Below are 12,474 nucleotides of genomic sequence, written 5' to 3'. Positions count from 1 at the left end.
ATTAGAAGCCTCGTACACATATGGGCATCCCCCAGTTTGTTAGCAAGCGCCCTACTAGTACTGGCGTCTGGGATACAGCCGCAGATGGTAATCTTAACTGACGGTGCTGGAAGAAACTTCACATGCTCCCCATGTCCGTTTATAAACCATGATGACAATAAATTGGATAATGAATATTTATGCAGGGATTCTGGTAGCGCCAGTGACTGGCACTTAGAAGTATCTACCACGGTTACAGGGACACCTGATCCGCGAACTACGTATTCTACTATCAAGGTAGGATGTTCCAGGGCACGGGTGATAATATCCAAGACTCAGAGGAGCGATGATGGAGACTGGTGAAATAGATAGACCCTTCTCTGCCATCTATAGGCAGGTGAATATAGTGGCTGAGACACCCCACACCCCGCCGAGATGCAGTGCAGAAAGTCCTCCAGATAGTAGCACCGGGTCATGACAACAAACCAAACCAAATCATGGACTTAACCCCAAACAGGGCAGAGGGCATTAATGTCACGCCCGAACCCAGAGGGAGTCGTCAGCGAACTCTGTAGTGGAATTGGCCCTGCAAGACATAAATGCCATAAATGTGACGCCAGTCATTGCTGTCTACACTGCCCAACCGTGGACTGCTGAACCAATTACAGAGAGCCTGGCGAGAAATTTTAGCTGTCTGCTTCCGCGGTGGTGACTATCCTGCCCCGATAAGGGGAGCAATTATGGCAAACCTCGTGCCACCTCCCGAAATCAAGGCCAACTGCAATCCCAAGGCTGACACGTTTCCGACCACAGCCTTCCATATGGTGGAAGGCAGGGCAGAAAGGTGTATTTGCACAGAAAGGCTCATCATTTTCTGGGGATGATTAACAGTATTTTCTACTACATGTTCTACTAGTTGTAGGACTGGTAATACTCATTATGCTTTGTATAAGACCCTGCTTGTGTACCTGGCTACGCTGTTTGCTTATGAGTGCAGTGGGATTCCAAATGGTAAAACATTCAGTGACCCCGCAACAGGAGGATCCGATTGCGAGGACCACACCATACTGTGACGTTGAGGAGTATGACGTGTGAAAACGGACTGTGTACAGGGCACACAAGGGCAAGTGATGACGCCAACTCATAGCTGTGCTACAGGTAGGTGATGTCTGAGGAAAAGCCTAGTGCTACCTAAGCAATTTTGATGTAGAGCTAGCTCGCTTTGTGTAGGTTTTTTTAAATTGTTTTTGTCATTGCTGTAAAGTGCCAGCATTTTACAGGGAGAGATGTAATGGAAAATTAACAAAATTAACATTTGCTGTGAAATCTGAAAGAGAATACTTTGCGAAATCTAATACTTCGATAAAACCAAAACTTTGCTAAGACTTTGCTCGATTTTGCAAGCAGACAGCTTGGCCTTTCAAGTCTTGCAAAACAGTTAGATTCAACAGGAGTCAGTGAAAACATACGTAATGATGCCAAGAGCTGAATGTTCCCAGTTCATGTCCTTGAGCGTGTGATATTGATAAGTGAAATGTAGTATAAAAAGAATATGCACAAGTTGTAGAGCCCCTTACATGCAGCATCTTGCAAAGTGTATTGGGCCCCCTGAAGAGGTTACAGTAAAGCTTTTGCTTCCCTCTTGCTAACATTTGAGTAATGTCGATTTAATTTCCACGACACATGTTCAACAAATAACCGTCTCGTTCTGCATCATGAAGTTGGATCAACAACCTGATGGAACAGCAACACGGCATTTGAGAGTGGTTTAACAAGGAATGGTTCATGTAAGGTGCAGACGCTGCGAGATTCTTAACACCAGATCTACCTGTTTATTAAGGAGGAACTTCAATAAACTAACCCACAGCGTCACGTTAACCTAGGAGGGAGGGATGAGCAGTTTGATCCAAATTCCTCTTATAGTTTGCAAGAATGACAATGGTCTTGTATTAGGACTCAGCAATGGAAAACAATTACACATCAGATTCAGGAATCCGTTTCACTTCTCGATCCTGGAACAGCAGAAGGAGATTATTCGAAACTGCTACAACAGATGTAGGAGGAGGATGTTTCGTGTATGGATCCTGATATACGGTTTCAGGAAGAGGCCATTCAGCACCTCCACACTCCACCACAGAACCCATAATAGACCATTCAGCACCGCATCGTTTTACACAACAACAGGATGAGGCCATTCATCCTTCTAAATGCTGCAGCACAAGAACTGGAAGAGGCCACAAAGTTACTGAAAATTTTCACACTAGGTTAAGACTATTCAGCCGATTGAGTCAATTGCACAAGAATAGCAGACTGACATGAAACCGTTTGAGTTTTTAAAAATGTGAACAGGAGGGGGTAATTCATCCACATTTATGTTCTGTGGGAACAGGAGAAGACCAATCACACCCTCAATAGACAATAGACAATAGACAATAGATGCAGGAGTAGGCCATTCAGCCCTTCGAGCCTGCACCACCATTCAATATGATCATGGCTGATCATTCCCAATCAGTATCCTGTTCCAGCCTTATCTCCATAACCCTTGACTCCACTATCTTTAAGAGCTCTATCCAATTCTTTCTTAAATGAATCCAGAGACTGGGCCTCCACTGCCCTCTGGGGCAGAGCATTCCACAGAAGTAGTTTCTCCTCATCTCTGTCCTAAATGGTCTACCCCGTATTTTTAAGTTGTGTCCTCTGGTTCGGCACTCCCCCATCAGCGGAAGTATGTTTCCTCCTGCCAAAGTGTCCATCCCTTTCATAATCCTATACGTTTCAATCAGATCCCCTCTCAGTCTTCTAAACTCAAGGGTATACAAGCCCAGTCGCTTCAGACTTTCCGTGTAAGGCAACCCTGCCATTCCAGGAATTGACCTCGTGAACCTACGCTGCATTCCCTCAATAGCCAGAATGTCTTTCCTCAAATTTGGAGACCAGAACTGTACACAGTACTCCAGGTGTGGTCTCACCAGGGCCCTGTACAGCTGCCGAAGCACCTCTTTGCTTCTATACTCAATTCCTCTTGTTATGAAGGCCAGCATGCTATTAGCCTTCTTCACGACCTGCTGTACCTGCATGCTAGCCTTCATTGACTGGTGGACAAGAACACCCAGATCTCTCTGAACAGCCCCTTTACCTAATTTGATACCATTGAGGTAGTAATCTGCCTTCCTGTTGTTGCCACCAAAGTGGATAACCAGACATTTATCCACATTAAACTGCATCTGCCATGCATCTGCCCAATCACCTAACTTGTCCAGGTCACCCTGTAATCTCCTAACATCCTCATCACATTTCACCCTACCACCCAGCTTTGTATCATCAGCAAATTTGCTAATGTTATTGCTGATACCATCTTCTATATCATTTACATATATTGTAAAAAGCTGCGGTCCCAGCACGGATCCCTGCGGTACCCCACTGGTCACTGCCTGCCATTCCAAAATGGAGCCGTTAATCACTACCCTTTGTTTCCTATTAGCCAACCAATTCTCTATCCAATCTATTACTTTGCCCCCAATACCGTGCGCTCTAATTTTACTCACTAACCTCTTGTGTGGGACTTTATCAAAAGCAGAAGGCATTCACGTCTTGAGTGGTTTGATCAGGAACAGGAGCAGAAAAGCCAGCCCTTTGAGATCATAATATAGGAACACCTGTACTACATTCAGCGTAACAAGACTATAATGTAGGAACACCAAGAAGCCCATTCAGCACTCGAGTGTGTAAAGCAGGAACAGAATGAGTCCAAGCAACCACTCATGCCTCTTTCATTGCAATTGGAGCTGAAGTTTTGCCACCTTGTGCCTGTTACTCAGAAATTGAAAGAGAATATGGAGACTATGGAAAGGGAAGAACTTCGATTACATTCGGAAGCCAAACACTCAAGGTCAGGGAATGATAAAGAGGGACAGAAAATTTCGCGTTAAAGATAGAAAGAGACAATTAAGATAGAAACAGAACATGTTGAAATATGGGGGGGAAACACAGGGGAGTACGTCTAATTGTAGGGGTGAGACCTTGATATATCCAATCACAAAGATGAGATCATTGAATAAAGGCAATGCAAGATCAGCTGAAATGATTTGTTACATTATATTCTGAACCTGCCTCACAGAACAAACACAGACAGTCTTAACTGAGATAGGTTGACAGCTCAGCAAGGACAGCGGTGTAGACTACGCTCCTGTAATTCTCCCTAAGCTAGACTACCTGCCCAACATGGGGAATATTGAAAACCTTGGACAATATATTGCTGCCATATGTGGAATAGATATCTATTAAGGATGGGAAGATTTGTAGTGCATACTGTAATTGATAGTAAATGGTGCTTTCAAAAACATTATGTTTCTGTATCTCCATGCATCAGCTCGATGCAAGGTTTTTTTGTGTGTGCATGCGTGTGTGCATGATAGAGGCGATGATAGATGTGAAAATCATTGTCTGAGAGAGAACATATATGAAGATAATCAATTTAAGTCTGAACAACTGGCAGGGGTTGGGATGAAGGACTGAAATGGACTGAGAAACAGTTCATGAACAGATGTGAGGATACGCTTGAGAGTATTAAAGTAAAGGCATTGCTGGACCCAATAACAACATAGATCAGTGCGCAAAGGAATGACAGTACGATGGGGATTTTTTGAGAGTTCAGATAAGAGCTGTATGTAATCGACGCAGATCAGCTTCTGCAGGCTTGAAGCTGGGAGTTTTCGCAGCAGATTATTGGCTTCATTAAGACTGTCCATCACAGCGCATAGTTTAAACAGCAGATAGGATGACCCATTGAAGTATATCCCACAGGTGTCAGTAATTATAATTAGGAGTGGGCAGGTTATGGTGTCAGGGATCAAATCAGGGCCAACGGGATCACGACTGTTGTCATTTGTCTGTTTCAGGTTCAGATATTGATCAGGGATGGGATGGAGTCAAAGGAAGGAAATTGAGTTTGCAATTAGAATAGAAAACAGTGCTCTCTGCTCCCAATATTTAAATATCAAGGGCAGTGATACAATGAAACATGGTTCACAGCTGAAATTGAGTAGGTCTACATAGAGACCCATGAGTAACACTGCCTGAAGCAATGAATGAGATAGTGAATTATCAAGTTCACTGATGCAGTTAGTTTTGTTTTGTAAAGTGAATATCTGAATTCAGAGTCTCAGCAGGAACATTTGGAGCAGCAAGAATGGTAGTGTCAATGAAAAGAACAGTGTTACAGTCAAACATGATTTATAGAATAAATGACTGAGCTATGAGACTTACGAGAGACACCAAAGAAAGCTCGGACTGCATAATCAAAATATTGAATAATATTTGATCACACATGATGATTATCTTCGATCATAATAGGTCGAAGGTAGCCAAATATTCCAGTATAAACTTCTGTCCATTGTGGGAACATTCCGTCTAATGTTCTCAGATTGTGATCAATTGTTGGAACATCCTAGTCTAACGTTCTCATATTCTAATCTCTCCACCCCATCTCTGTGGAGCTGCTGATCCCTGTTAGTACTGTTGGTGATGTTTCCGCTCATTCAATGGGTTTACACATTGAATGGAGCCGACGTATGACTAACAGATGGAAACCCTCCACTGGAATGCTTACATTATTTGGAGATTGACATTAATCACAGTCACTAAAGGAGGAGTTGAAATTAACCCTTTCCTTCCATCACTTTACGTATCACAACAAAAGAAACATTTCCTCGATATGATGGAATGGATGAGGTTGGCTGACCATAAACTTTCAATATTATAAATCTTACCTCCTTGTATGTAGGAGCACTGTCAGAACACTGCAGGATTGTATATGACAGAGAAAAAATAACAGACTACCTGCACAAAGTATTTGCCGGGCATTTTCTAGAGACCGTAAAATAGGGTAACAAGACTTACTGTCCATTGCCTTTAGTACTTTCACTCCTATTATTAAGTGCCCTTTTACAAATCCTTCCAAAGCCTCGAGGAATCATCCAAAGCATTTGAACTGCTGCTTAGGAACAGGAGGAAGCAATTCTGTCCCCATGTGCCATTTGCAGAAGCATAGGAGAAGACCATCAGCATCTCTTGCCTATTTTATCAGGATAATTCAGACTCTCGAGTCTGTTACAGAGGGACAGAAAGAGGCCAATCAGCCCCTTGACCCTGTCACAGAGGAACAGGAGGAAGCCATTCTACTTCTTTAGTCTATTATGCAGTAAATGTTAGTTTTAAAATACTTATGGAGAAATTAGTCCTGACATAAACGTTAAATGTTGAGTCAGGACAACTTTGTAAGTTTTAGGCTGGTACTTTGAAAAACTGCTTGAGAGAAGCTATTGGCATGAAATTAGGAGGCCTTCACAAATTAGATTGAAGAGTCTAGCGACAGTATAGTTCTTTCATGAGGAGGGTAAGGCTGGTCGCTGTAGAGAATGCTGGATGACTAAAAGAATGGAGGCTCTGGTCAAAAAAAAGAAAGAAGCATATGATAGGTACAGATAGCAAAGATCCACAGAATCCATTGAGGAATACAAGGACAGCAGGATAATACTCAAGACGGAAATAAGGAGAGAAACATGGCTACATAATATAATTTTGGAAAATAGGGTAAGCAATGATCCAAATAGTTTCTGCAAACATTAAGGTCAAACGAGTAACTGGGAGAGAATAGGCCCTCTTAAAGTTCAGCAAGGCTACCAACATGTGGAACCACAGGATTTGGGGAGACACTAAATCGATATTTCGCGTTCGTATGTACTGTGGAGAAGGATACGTGATGCAGATAATTTGAGGAAATGAACAATGATATCTTGACAAGTGTTCCTATGGCAGAAGATGAGGAGCTGTCCATGTTAAAATGCATTGAGGTGAATGAGTTCCTGTCTTTTCTTCCCCTTTTGTTGCAGGGGCTTTCCCCCGTGACGTAACAGAGTCACGTTTCGGGAATGACCTTTATTCTTGATGCTACTAAAATGACTCCACAGAGTCCGGCATCCCATCACAAGAGAGAGTACTTGACACTGATCCAGCTCCCTCAGAGGCAGCTCTCAGGGTGACAGAACCACTGACACCCCATTAATTTTTTCGACTCCTGTTTTTTTTGTGTGTGTGCAGGTATGAGACAGTGAAATTCACAAGGTGTATAAATCTTTCTTTCATTTCCACGATCAGGAAGAAAAGAAACACCCAAGTGGCCAGTGACCAGCAGTGCCCTTCACACCAAAGGGCAATGCTGCTTGATCAAACGGGGAAGCGGAGGACAGGGATTAGATCAAAACAGTGTTGTAACTCCCTGTCTTTAACGCGACTCCTGGATATGCACGCGGAAGTTAGTACAATGAAAGGCATGCAGGTTTAGTTTGGTTTTAGAGAAGCATGAAAGACCTGCACAATATCAAAGTCTAAATGGCCTGTACTGTTCGATGTTCTCTGACCTGATCAGGTGTTTCAGAGAACACATTGGGAAGGTCGAAAAATAATTGCTCAGCCTCTCGCTGAGATACTTGTATCATGGACAGTCATAGCTAAGCTGCCAGAAGACGGCAGGGTGGCTTACATTGTGCGATTTTTAAAGAACAACTGGGAAGAAAAAGCCAGGAACTGTAGACCGGTCTGCCAGATGTCATTGGTGGGTAACTTGCTCCAAGGGATTCCGAGAGATTTATTTTTGGAAAGGCAAGGACTGAGCAAGATAGTCAATATGTTTCTTTTTGTGAGGGAAATCATATTTCACAAATTTGATTTAGTTTCTTGAAGATGTGACGAAGTAGATTGGCGAAGGGACGGAAATATGGGTTGGCCATATGGTCTTCAGTAAGGTGTTGAAAAAGACTCCTCATGGTAAACTGGATAGCACTTGTGAGATCATATGAAATACTGGGAGAGTTGGAGGTCATTGACCAGAAGGTAAGAGATGAAGAAAATGGATGTGGAGAGTTTTTGTTTTGCACTGGAGGCCTGTTTCCAGCTGAGTGCCATAGGATCTATTGGATTTTGGAATGAACATAAATGATTTGGATGTGAATAAGGTAGGAATGCTTCGTGGATGTGCAGGTAACATCAACGTTCGTGATTTAGTGAACAGTGAAGATGGTTAATTCAGAGTACAACGGGACACTGATCAGATGGGTCAAAATGTCGAAGACTTGCTAATGGAATTTATGTTCTACAAACTTAAGGTGTAACGGTGTGATGAGGCAACTGGGGGCAGAAGTTATAGGTAGGGTCTTGGGAAATATTGCCAGCCACATACACCAAAATGTAAATCCTAGAAGCTCTCTAGTATGGAAGCAGGCCATTCGGCACATTGTTTTACACTGACCCGCCAAACAGCATCTCGACTAATGCAGCCATGTATTAACTCGCTAACCTGACATTTCCTACAGCCAATCCACCACAACCAGGATACTGCACAGTTGGTTAGCAAGGTCACTGCGCATGTTGTACTGTGGTACGAAAGCCAAAAACAGTGTTGAACCCACACAGACCCAGGGAGAATGTGCAAACACCACACATGCAGTCACCCAAGTTTGGAATCAAAGCTAGGCCCTTGTTGCCGTGAGCCAGCAGTGGTAACCACTGAGCCACATTCTACCCCAGTGACCAGCGCAGAGTGACTGCATTCTCCTACTTTCTCTGGAACCTTCGCATCTGTTCATTTGATGTCGAGTTCCAGTGTTTTACTTTCGGCATGCCCACCTTTTCTCTGTGTTTGCCAGCAACTTCTTGCCCTACTTCCAACATGCACATAATTTGCAGGTTTGACTTTGAGAGATAACTCCCACCAGTGTTTGATTCTTCTTGCTATTTCTAAGGTCCAGACAAATTGTTTCTGTATATTCTGAGCGCCTGTGGTGAGATTAATTATAGATTAAGCGAGATGTTCCCTGAGGCCTTCCTTGATGTTAAGATAAGTTCGCTGCATCTGATTTGTCGTTCTCAAGGGAAATGGTGAGATTCTTCCCGGGGCTCCCCTTGTGCTGGCTGAGTGGAGAATCACAATGATCTCCCAACAATTATGTACGCTGCTCCCGATACCTGCTCTAATCTTGGGAGTAAATTTAGAGCAGATAGGCATGGTCTACTCTCATGGCCCTCACTCCTGGACCTCGGGGAAGGGGAAGTCCTGCCTGTGTCCCTTCTCAACCGACAGGAGGTTATTCCCATGCCCAAAGGTTTGGGGAGGGCAGTAACGTCACCCTGCCTGCCACGTACAGGCTCAATATCAGGGCTGTGCAGGTTCTCTTCACACGACTGTGCTTGTCCCAGTGCACTATGGATTTTCAAAGATGGCACATGTTCCTTGGGATGCTGGGTAATTCCAGGGTCTCTCGTGATGGGAATTGTGTGCAGTAAGAAGTGGGGGAAGACTGATGTGATTCTTATGGTGAGGACCCAAACAACAGTTAATGTGGGGAGTTTGGTGAGATCCCCTCAGCCTCATGTTTGAAATCTCTCCCCAAACCCAAATCAATTGGCACTTTGCATAACAAAACATTAATTATGAAGATGAATCCATAAGATCATAAAGAATTGGAGCAGGAGTCGGCCACCTAGCCCCTCAAGCCTGCACTGCAATAACCTCAGGGCGGATCTTTTCATGTACTCAGCTCCACTTACCCGCCTTCTCACCATTACCCGTGATCCCTTTACTCTTCCAAAATCTAGCATTGCTGTAAAAGCTTTCAGAAGACTAGCCACACGTATTTCACACAACAGGGTATTCTACAGAGTCACGTGAAGATGATCCTCCCCAACTCTGTCCAAAATCTGGTCCCATTCATATTGAGGATCCCCCTAGGTTTAAGTTACACCCAACAGTAAGAACAACCTCCCGAATATTACTGTATCTACTCACTTCACAATTTTATGTTAGCACAAATCCCCAATCATTCTTCTAAGTCCCCATGAGTATAGTTCCAATCAACTTAATCTCTCTTCATTATTCAACGCTCTCAATTTTTGAATCAGCATAGTGAAACCCTTCTGCACCCATCGAATGCGAGTATGTTCTTTCTCAAATAAGGAGTCCAAACCTGTATGCGGTACTCGAGGTGTGGCGTCATCAGCACCATTTACAGATCCAGCATAATCTTTATGTTTTTAAACTGTATCTCTTCAGCAATGAAGGATAATATTCCATTTGCCTTCTTAGTTATCTGCAAATCAATGTTTTGTGAATCCTGCACAATGTAAACCAGGACCCTCTGCATTGCAGCATGCTGCAATTTTTTACCATTAAAAGGTTGTCCAGTGTACTGTTATTCCTGCCAAAATGGATGAACTCACATTGTACTCAATCTGTGAGAAGCTTCCCCACTCACTATACTATCTATACCACTCTGCAGACGTTCAGTGTCTTCTGTACACTTCGCCAGCCCACTTATTTTCTGTCACCTGCAAACTTTGTCACACACGATATTAGATTAGATTCGATTACTTACAGTGTGGAAACAGGCCCTTCGGCCCAACAAGTCCACACCGCCCCGCCGAAGCGTAACCCACCCATAATCTACCCCTTACCTAACACTACGGGCAATTTAGCATGGCCAATTCACCTGACCTGCACATCTTTGGACTGTGGGAGGAAACCAGAGCACCCGGAGGAAACCCACGCAGACACGGGGAGAACGTGCAAACTCCACACAGTCAGTCGCCTGAGGAGGGAATTGAACCCGGGTCTCTGGCGCTGTGAGGCAGCAGTGCTAACCACTGTGCCCACTGTGCCCACCGTGCCGCCCCTCGCAATACCTTGATTAATGGATTTAAGATCCTACTTTCCAATCATACTGATGTCATTCTTTGTTAGGAGATCTACCCTACCTCATCTTTAGTTTTGTATATCATCCATTAATCTAAAATTGGGTGAAGATTCAATTCTCAGTGTTGGTCGCCCGATCACTATGTTTCTCGAATGGCATTAAATCATATCCATTTCTCAATCCCATTTGAGAATATTAAAAAAAATTGCAATAGGGTACCTTTCATCAACTTTTAAAAAATCATTATTCCCTTCTTCATTTCCATCTTTATTTCTCATACTGACGTCGTCAGGAAACGGTGTGACACCGTCGTACTCACAGTATCAGGCTTGATGGGCAATGTTTCAAGAAGCCTCATCACCAACACGAGGGATATCTGTTCATCCGACATGACAGACACACCAATGGTGGCGACATGGTGGGATACAATCGGGAAAGGAGATACCCTGGAAATCCCCAACATTGATTTCAGAACCCGGGAAATCTCATGAAAACATGTCAGAGATGGTCAAGGAAAGCTACCGATGATAGACACGTACTGCCCTCCACAGTGTTCCTCGGTGATAACACAGTTCCTCTTGATGTCGAAAACAAATCGGAGGAAGCACTGAGGGTGCCAATGACATAAAATTTAGTCTGGGTGTGGTACTTCGAAGTCTGTCACCAAGAGTTTCGCCATAGGCCCACCACTGCCTGAGCAGGGAGAGTCCTCAAATACACAGCAGCCAGACTGGGGGAAGTGTTGGGGAAACCAACAAGGGAAAAAATATTTTCACAAAAGCAATTGTTACAGATGGATCTGCCCAGCCAGTATCTGTAGGACCAGCCAGCACACGGTCCTGGTGGAGGGAAAATCTCAGCCACATATTGAAGATACTGCCTACTGACACTCCCATTGTGCAGTAGGACGTACTGCTAAAGGACCGAGCAAATGGAAACTGCCCCTCCATGACGCACTGTGGGCTCGCATTAATGGTCTTCCCTCCATCATAAAATCAGAAGTGAGCTGTTCACTGATGGTTCCAAAATGTTCAGCACCATTCACAACTAAACCCATACTAAAAACCGGTTAAACAGACTATCGGAAAATTTAAACAATAACAGAATGAGGCCATTCAGTCGTTCGAGTCTTTTGCTCAGCAATTGAACCAGATCTTTTAATCTCTTCAGTCTGTTACATGGAAAATGGAAAGGAATATTCAGCCTTGCAAAGCTGCGACACAAGAATACTGGAACGACTGGTTACTGAGATGGGAGCTGGGCTAAATTAGGGATAAATCAGTCTCGATCAGTTTGACAGAAATTAACGACTGCGGTGACGCAGTACCAATGCTGGGGCCTCAGTTACTTTCCACTCATATCAAGGTTTTCGAAAGATTTAACAAATGTATTCTAACTAAGATAGGCAGGAAGTTAAGTTTTCAGGAGGCGGTGCAGTATTTCTAATTGGATAAACAGTGGATGATGATTTGGTACCTGGAATATAACGTGGGTAACTGCGAACCTGTTACTTCTACAGGAAGAATAACAAGCTATATATTAATAAATATGGAGAGATTACAGGACTTCGTGGTAAGTGTATAATGGAGGATTCACGCTGTCGTTCACAAATATGAAGTGTTGCTCCATCTTCTTGGAGATCTGCTCCCTGATGTTCTCAGTGGCCCAGTTGATCTCAGTACGTACCAGATAGTTTTATGTGCTTGGATGCCGGTGTGGAGTGCTGGGAGTGTGTGTTTTGTGCTGTGTA

This window comes from Chiloscyllium punctatum, chromosome 18 (genome assembly GCF_047496795.1).
Source record: "Chiloscyllium punctatum isolate Juve2018m chromosome 18, sChiPun1.3, whole genome shotgun sequence".
In the NCBI taxonomy this organism is placed as follows: domain Eukaryota; kingdom Metazoa; phylum Chordata; class Chondrichthyes; order Orectolobiformes; family Hemiscylliidae; genus Chiloscyllium; species Chiloscyllium punctatum.
This window is presented reverse-complemented; position numbering follows the sequence as displayed.